Source organism: Triticum aestivum, chromosome 4A (assembly GCF_018294505.1).
Source record: "Triticum aestivum cultivar Chinese Spring chromosome 4A, IWGSC CS RefSeq v2.1, whole genome shotgun sequence".
Classification (NCBI taxonomy): domain Eukaryota; kingdom Viridiplantae; phylum Streptophyta; class Magnoliopsida; order Poales; family Poaceae; genus Triticum; species Triticum aestivum.
The window spans coordinates 216,277,831-216,287,400 of NC_057803.1; positions in this window are offsets into that span (position 1 = coordinate 216,277,831).

Here is a 9,570-nt window from a genome sequence, read left to right on the forward strand (position 1 = left end):
TCAATGGTGAACATCACCATGTTGATTATATCTACTATATGATTCACTCTCGACCATTCGGTCTCAGTGTTCCGAGGCCATATCTGCATATGCTAGGCTCGTCAAGTTTAACCCAAGTATTATGCGTGTGCAAAACTGGCTTGCACCCATTGTATGTGAACGTAGAGGTTATCACACCCGATCATCACGTGGTGTCTCGGCACAACGAACTGTAGCAACGGTGCATACTCAGGGGGAACACTTATACCTTGAAATTTAGTGTGAGATCATCTTATAATGCTACCACTGTACTAAGAAAAATAAGATGCATAAAGGATAAACATCACATGCAATCAAAATAAGTGATATGCTGTAGCGCCCCGAGACCGATGTGCCAGGTGTCCTCCAGTTATTCGTTGTTGTTGCCTTGTCGTTGCTTGCGTGTCATGCATTGCATATCATGTCATCATGTGCATTTCATTTGCATACATGTTCGTCTCATGCATCCGAGCATTTTCCCCGTTGTCCATTTTGCAATCCGGCACTCCTATGTCACCCGGTGTCCCTTTCTACCTCTTTTCGTGTGCGGGTGTTAAATGTTTTCGGATTAGACCGAGACTTGTCATGTGGCCTTGGTTTACTACCGGTAGACCACCTGTCAAGTTTCGTGCCATTTGGACTTTGTTTGATACTCCAACGGTTAACCGAGGGACCGAAAAGGCCTCGTGTGTGTTGCAGCCCTAACACCCCTCCATTTTGGCCCAAAACCCACCTAAACCTCCTCCATCATCTCGGTCGTTCAATCACGATTACGTGGCCAAAAACCGCACCTCATTTGGACTCTCCTAGCTCCCTCTACCTATATATATGTGATCCCTCCCCAAAAATCGCAGATGAAACCCTAACTTCGTCCTCCTCGCGCCACAGGACACTTCTCCACCATGCCGGAGCCGTCCGATCAAGATCAAACGACTCAAAACGGCCTCAAACCCACCAAACCCTAGCCCCTACCCCATTTAAGCACACCCACATGCCATTTTGGGCCTTCTCCTTCCTCCTCCTCGAAAACCGCACCCCCAATCATCAACCAGCCGCCTCCCAGCTCCTCTCCTCAAATTCCGCCGCCGACCACCTCGTCCCTGCCACTTGGTGCCATCCTAGTGGCCAGCCGCCACCACGCAGGACGCCCGCAGCCAACGGGAAGGCGCCACGCGTCCCTCCCGGGCCCCACTTCGCCGTGGCCCGCCCGAGCCCGCAACCGGCCCGCCCGAGCCGGATCTGGGCCCGTTTGCCTCAGCCCTGGTGCCCTATCTTCCTCCCCGCGGTCAAGGGAGCCCGAGCCACCTCTGCACCGACCTGCCGCCACCTTGCCAAACCCCGATGGCCACCGGGAGCTGCGTCGGCGACCGCCACCCCTACATTAGGCTAGCCCCGTCGCCCCGCCTTTCTGCTTCCTTCTCCTTCTCCTTCGGCCTTCCTCTCTAAACTCTCTCTCTCGCGCGCGCGCAAGAGAGATCACCATCACCGGAGTCGCCCATTCCATCGTCGTCGAGGGCATTGCCGGCCTCCTCGCCCTGAAACATCGTCAGATCCGGGACCCCCTCGCCAGGTTCTGCTCGTTCTCGACCTCGCCGACCGCGCCCGTCATCGTTTCCCCGTGCACCGCGCTCGCCGGAGTTCGGCCGCCACCGCCGTGGTTCTTCGCTGACCGCGCCTGTGTCGACCGCACGCACCTGGGCCGCCTCCCCTTCAACCGTTGAGCGCGGCCCAGCCCACACCTTCCCACCGCCCTGGGCCAGGTCCAGCTGGGTGAGTCCAGCGCCCATGCTCCCATAGGGACAGTCAGATCCGGCCCGATGTGTATTTTTTCCGCTGCAGCGAATTTTTCCAATTTTCTAGAAAACTGCCAGTTTACAGTTTAGTCCCTAGTCTTCATGCATATAATAACTTAATAACCGTGCATCGGATTAAAACAAACTTAATATGAAAGTTGCTTAGAATTTTGTCTAGTTTAATAATATCCAACTTTCATCTATGTTTGAAATGTTTAAAATTCCGTTTGGTTAAATTTGCTCCTATGCCATGCTAAAATGCTTTAATTCATAACTTAATAACCGTAGCTCCAAATTTAATAAACTTTACATGTAAATGGGGTAGAAAAGTGCCTAGTTTAACATGGTGGCTTTGCTTTGCATGTTTAATAACTCTAAAATGTGATTTAGGGTAGAACAGTACCAAAACTTAAAATGTGCACGTGAGGAGTTTTCGGACTTGTTGTTCGTTGTTTCCGGCCTCATTTAAACTTGACTAGATAGGTAGTTTTACTTTGCTTCACCCTCTTGCCATGTTAATCAACATTTAATCTTGTTGGGTACATAAACGAGAGAGAACTAAATAACTTGAATGTGGTGTTCCGTCAATATGCAACTCGTTGCATATTGATCGCCACTTAATTTGTAGAATTGCTTGTGCACTTTGCCATGCCATGCCTCATTCAACCGGACATGCATCATACTTGGTTGTGCATCATGCCATGATTATGTGATGGTTGTTTACCATGATTGTTTGCTTCTTTCCGGTGTTGCTTCTTCAGGTTGGTTCCGATAACGTCGTGTTGTGAGGATTCATTCGACTACGTCCGTTTGTCTTCTTCATGGACTCATTCTTCTTCCTTTCGAGATTTCAGGAAAGATGACCATACCCTCGAAATAACTTCTATCTTTGCTTGCGAGTTGCTCACTCTTTTGCTATGCGTATGATGCGATACCTACCACTTGCTTATCATGCCTCCCATATTGTTAAACCAAGCATCTAACCCCCCTTGTCCTAGCAAACCGTTGTTTGGCTATGTCACCGCTTTGCTCAGCCTCTCTTATAGCGTTTTTAGTTCCAGGTGAAGATTGGAGTTTGTTCCATGTTGGAACATGGATATTTTGTTGGGATATCACAATATCTCTTATTTAATTAATGCATCTATATACTTGGTAAAGGGTGGAAGGCTCGGCCTTATGCCTGGTGTTTTGTTCCACTCTTGCCGCCCTAGTTTCCGCCATATCGGTGTTATGTTCCCGGATCTTGCGTTCCTTACACGGTTGGGTTATAATGGGAACCCCTTGACAGTTCGCCTTGAATAAAACTCCTCCAACAATGCCCAACATTGGTTTTACCATTCGCCACCTAGCCTTTTCTTTCCCTTGGGTAGGCTTGCCCAAGGGCCATCTTTATTTTAACCCCCCTGGGCCAGTGCTCCTCTGATTGTTGCTCCGACCGAGTAGACTGCGAGGCTACCTCGGGGCAACTTGAGGGTTGGTTTTACTCGTAGGATGTATCATCTGAGTGTGCCCTGAGAACGAGATATGTGCAGCTCCTATCGGGATTTGTCAGCACATTCGGGCGGTGTTACTGGACTTGTTTTACCATTGTCGAGGATGTCTTGTAACCGGGATTCCGAGTCTGATCGGGTCTTCCCGCTAGAAGGAATATCCTTCGTTGATTGTGAGAGCTTGTGATGGGCTAAGTTGGGACACCCCTGCAGGGATTTGAACTTTCGAAAGCCGTGCCCGTAGTTATGGGCACATGGGAATTTGTTAATGTCCGGCTGTAGAAAACCTGAAGTTGACCTTAATTAAAATACATCAACCGCGTGTGTAACCGTGATGGTCTCTTCTCGGCGGAGTCCGGGAAGTGAACACGGTGTTGGAGTTATGCTTGACGTAGGTTGTTCTAGGATCACTTCTTGATCATAGTTTTATCGATCGTGCCTTGCCTTCTCTTCTCGCTCTCATTTGCGTATGTTTAGCCACCATATATGCTAGTTGCTTGCTGCAGCTCCACCTCATACCTTTTACCTTACCTATAAGCTTAAATAGTCTTGATCGCGATGGTGTGAGATTGCTGAGTCCCCGTGACTCACAGATACTTCCAAAACCAGCTTGCAGGTGCCGTTAAACCGTGCAGATGATGCAAGCTAGCTCAAGGAGGAGCTCGATGAAGATCTTTTCCTTTGTGTTGTTTCGTTCTAGTTGATCAGTAGTGGAGCCCAGTCGGGACGATCGGGGATCTGTGTAGCTTTTGGGGTAGGCTTCTTTCATTTTGGTTCCGTAGTCGGACCTTGTTTGTATATGGCTGATGTAATGTTTTATTCATGTAATTGTGTGAAGTGGTGATTGTAAGCAAACTATGTATCTCTTTCCCTTATGTATTACATGGGTTGTGTGAGGATTACCTCACTTGCGACATTGCTTTCAATGCGGTTATGCCTCTAAGTCGTGCTTCGACACGTGGGAGATATAGCCGCATCGAGGGTGTTACAAGTTGGTATCAGAGCCTTCCCCGACCTTAGGAGCCCCCTGCTTGATCTAATCGTTGGCGTCGTTGAGTCTAGAAAAATGTTTTGAGTCATTTAGGAATTATATATATCGGAGAGTTAGGAATTCTTTTTACTCCTTAGTCCCTTCGTCGCTCTGGTGAGGCATCCTGACGTAGAGTTTTGACTCTTCTCTTCTCAAATTTCACTAATTTTTTTTAGGATCACGCGGTTATCTTGGAATCGTTCCGATGGTTTTGTGACGAGAACATTGTTCTTGGTGCCTCCTGTCATTTAGGGGTTGTGGCAGTGTCCCGGGGAGTTGAGCTCCGAGGTGTTGTCGTCACAATTTTATCGTTGCAGTTCTGGAATACCTGAGTTTAGTTTCGCCGACATCGAAAATCTCTTTTATGTAGTTGTTGGTGAGATAACCTCGACGCCACCCAGTACTGGGGCGGGAGTTCGGGAGTATTGCCATAACTTGTATAATGGATGCTTTTCGAAGGTTGAGGTAGATGATTTCCGAAGGTTTCTTGGTTATGTGTTGAAGGATGGATACAGCTGGATGTAGGATTTGCTAGATTTGGGTGAGATATTATGCTTCCCCTGTAGCCCCAACACCTGATTGCATAACCGGAAAGTTTCGGGAGTTTATAAGTGGCAATTCAAGTAGCTCCTAGGATATCTTTTTGACAGATGTATGATATGAAATTGGGGTTCGACGTCTAGTGGTCTGCCTATTCACGATTGGTTTTACAGTGGTCTCGTTGTGTCTAAAAGAGTCCTTGGCTGTGCCGACTCGGGGATGCTTCGTATGTCATGTGCACTGCCTTGTACATGATGGTGCTGTACGATCAAGCCCGTGTAGGCCCCACCACGAAAACTTCAGATGAAATCTCTATCATATGTTTGTTCCGGCTTATTCTGCAAGCCAATACTTTGTTTTTGTTTTGGATTGTGGTATTCGAGTTGCTTCGAAGTCAAATGTTGATTCCATCCCTTGTCTAAGTGGTGTTCTCATATTCCTATGTGAATACTAATCCTTCTCGATCATTGAGTCTATCATGTCAATCCTTTTCAACCGGTGTGTCTCTCTTCAAGTGGATCCGATCACTTCAACATTTGCAAGATCAATTATCAGTTCTTCTCAACGGTGTTTGTTTCATCTGTCTCCAAGTTGCCTTTGTTTTTCCCGCCCACCCACCCCTTTTCCTCAAGGACTAAGATTTCTTAATCAAGTATCCATTTTATTCATGTAAAGTCTCTTCTTTCTTTCCTTTCATTGTTCTTACCCAGTGTTTCTCATGAAGATTCACGGAGCTTCCAGTTCGTCACTCTTCACTCATTTTCTCCTCCAGTGGATCCAATTCATGCTATGTTGATCTTTTTTTACTCGTTTCAAATGCCTTCTCATGCCGGTGCACCTCATAATCATTCACTTCTCGCTATTCATTTGTTCGGGAGTGCTGAAGATATCTCAGAAGGCTCGTCTTTTCATTCAAGATCCGTTCAACCTATTTCGAGGTTATTATCCCATTCAAGCCGTTTAATTCAACCGGTGCAATCTCTCTTTTCAAGCAATCATTTCAACGGTGTATCTTTTGAGTGGGCCCTAACCCACAGGTCTTTTCCCAGGATCTTACCTAACTCTTCTTATTTTCCCGGAGCTATCCTCAAATTTCATTTCGAAGTTTGACGTAAGTATGAATTATCATCAGTCTAATGCCTGTCTCCAAGATCTGTCAAATTCTTATCACCGTTGGCTCTACTTTTAAATTCGTTATTCCGGAGTATCTCAATAATTCATGGTGGTGTTTCTCGTCATCTTTCTCTGCATTGGAAGATCGAACAAGAGCTTCTCTTTAATCTTGCTCCATTCTCTTCAAAAATTCGTGATTCTAGCTTGTTGCCATCCTCTTATAATTGTCTTCGGTTGTGAGAATTCTTTTCACCCACCCAGAGCAATTCAGGAGTCTTTTCAGTTTGATTCTCCAGAGGCCATCAATTCAAGATTATTCATTCTCAGCTTTCAGCTATCATTCTCCAAAATCATACCGGAGCTTAAATCAAGGATTCTCTAATCAGCTCGTAATCTCTTCGTTCTCAGGGATCTAAATTCTCTCAAGCTTTTTCATTTATTTGCTAATCCTTCTCAGTGTTTCTTCATGTTTTATTCGTTCTTTTTCAATTCTTATGGTGGTACATTCAAGACTTCTCTTCCATGGTTATCATATCAATTTATTCGTTGTTCCAATCCTACCGGCGATTCCTTGAAGACCTTCCCAAGTTGATGCTATATCTATCTTAATTTTTCTATGAGAATAAGTAATATGTCAAATCCATTGTTTGTCATCAATTTAAATTGGTGAAGGATAAGCATAATGTAATTCTTATTCTTGTTTCATTGAGTAAATTCTATTTCTTAGTCCGAAGGTTCATCAAATTCTCTATTTCAATTGTTTTCCATCTTTTGTTTTCGGAGTTCCAAGGTTCTTCCACATTATCTCGTCGCGAAGATCCATATGTATCATTGCAAGCCTTCACCTTGCGTTTCCAATTTCTCCTTCCTTTCGTTTGATCATCCTTTTGTTACCGGAGTTCTTCATGGAGGCTCTACATGATGGTTCATCAAGGATTTAATTCTTTTTCAAAGTGTTCATCGAGATTCTTTTCAAAGGAGCTCATGCATTCTTCATCTTGCAATCCAGAGTGCTATTCTTTCACGCATATCTTTTGAGGTGGTGTTATGTCTTTCTTGATAATTTCCCTTCGTGCTCCGTGTTTCACAAGTTATTGAAATGACATATATTAAATCCATCAATCGCGTCATTGGAGTCATGTTGGGTTATTTTTTGGCTAAAGCCTCCCCTAAGGATTGTTGCTATTTATGGTGCTTATAAATGATCCAAGTTCTTCATTTATCCTCCTAGTGAAATAAGTTTCTCGTCTCCTCGTTGATATCAATCCAATCTTTTCCGTGAGTGGCAAGTTGTCACCTCATAATGTTGGGATGCCTTCTATAAGACCATATCAAGCTTATTCTTTTCGTTGTTGGTGTTCCAACAACTCCGTTCGACTTTTCTCCTGAGGATGCCTTTTCAAGCTCATATGTGGCAGAAGTTGTCATTTTCTTCTCAATTCCTTCTTTTTCAATTACATATCTTCTATTTCTTCCTTCCGGAGGAATTGTGATGTTGCTCTTCTCAACCCATCATCTCGTTTGTCAAAGATCATGTTCTTTTCATGATTATCCGTTTAACCGGAGTGTCGTGTCCTCTGCTCAAGTTCTTTTCTTCGTATCAAGTCTTGCATAACTTCTCAATCGGAGTGCTGCCCGAAGTTGTTCTTCTTTGTTCCTCTTTTCTAACGGAGTGTTTTCAACTTCATTATCTCCGTTGTCTTCTTTTCTCGAGTTGGCTTAACCTTTTCAAGGTTCTTTGCTTTCACTCGTTTGTCAAAGAAGCAACTTAGTTTTACCTCTTCTCTTTCTCTTCCGTTTTCCTCCGGTGCCATTCTAGATCTCGGGACGAGATCCTCTCATAGTGGTGGAGTGTTGTAGCGCCCCGAGACCGATGTGTCAGGTGTCCTCCAGTTATTCGCTGTTGTTGCCTTGTCATTGCTTGTGTGTCATGCATTGCATATCATGTCATCATGTGCATTTCATTTGCATACATGTTCGTCTCATGCATCCAAGCATTTTCCCCGTTGTCCGTTTTGCAATTCGGCGCTCCTATGTCACCCAGTGTCCCTTTGTACCTCTTTTCGTGTGCGGGTGTTAAACGTTTTCGGATTAGATCGAGACTTTTCATGTGGCCTTGGTTTACTACCGGTAGACCGCCTGTCAAGTTTCGTGCCATTTGGACTTTGTTTGATACTCCAACGGTTAACCGAGGGACCGAAAAGGCCTTGTGTGTGTTGCAGCCCTAACACCCCTCCATTTTGGCCCAAAACCCACCTAAACCTCCTCCATCATCTCGGTCGTTCGATCACGATCGCGTGGCCGAAAACCGCACCTCATTTGGACTCTCCTAGCTCCCTCTACCTAGATATATGTGATCCCCTCCCCAAAAATCGCGGATGAAACCCTAACTTCGTCCTCCTCGCGCCACCGGACACTTCTCCACCACGCCGGAGCCGTCCGATCGAGATCAAACGGCTCGAAACGGCCTCAAACCCACCAAACCCTAGCCCCTACCCTATTTAAGCACACCCACATGCCATTTTGGGCCTTCTCCTTCGTCCTCCTCGAAAACCGCGCCCCCAATCATCAACCAGCCGCCTCCCAGCTCCTCTCCTCAAATTCCGCCACCGGCCACCTCGTCCCTGCCACTTGGCGCCATCCTAGTGGCCAGCCGCCACCACGCAGGACGCCCGCAGCCAACGGGAAGGCGCCACGCGTCCCTCCCGTGCCCCACTTCGCCATGGCCCGCCCGAGCCCGCAACCGGCCCGCCCGAGCCGGATCTGGGCCCGTCTGCCTCAGCCCCCTGTGCCCTGTCTTCGTCCCCGGGGTCAGGGAGCCCGAGCTCCCTCTGCGCCGACCTACCGCCACCTCGCCAAACCCCGATGGCCACCGGGAGCTGCACCGGCGACCGCCACCCCTGCATCAGGCTAGCCCCGTCACCCCGCCTCTCTGCTTCCTTCTCCTTCTCCTTCGGCCTTCCTCTCTAAACTCTCTCTCTCTCTCTCTCGCACGCAGGAGAGATCACCGTCACTGGAGTCGCCCATTCCATCATCGTCGAGGGCGTTGTCGGCCTCCTCGCCCTGAAACGTCGTCAGATCCGGGACCCCCTCGCCAGGATCTGCTCGTTCTCAAGCTCATCGACCGCGCCCGTCCTCGTTTCCCCGTGTGCTGCGCTCGCCGGAGTTCGGCCGCCGCCGCCGTGGTTCTTCGCTGACCGCGCCTGCGTCGACCGCATGCACCTGGGCCGCCTCCCCTTCAACCGTTGACCGCGGCCCAGCCCACACCTTCCCACCGCCCTGGGCCAGGTCCAGCTGGGTGAGTCCAGCGCCCATGCTCCCATCGGGCCAGTCAGATCCGGCCCGATGTGTATTTTTTCGGCTGCAGTGAATTATTCCAATTTTCCAGAAAACTTCCAGTTTACAGTTTAGTCCCTAGTCTTCATGCATATAATAACTTAATAACCGTGCATCGGATTAAAACAAACTTAATATGAAAGTTGCTTAGAATTTTTTCTAGTTTAATAATATCCAACTTTCATCTATGTTTGAAATGTTTAAAATTCTGTTTGGTTAAATTTGCTCCTATGCCATGCTAAAATGCTTT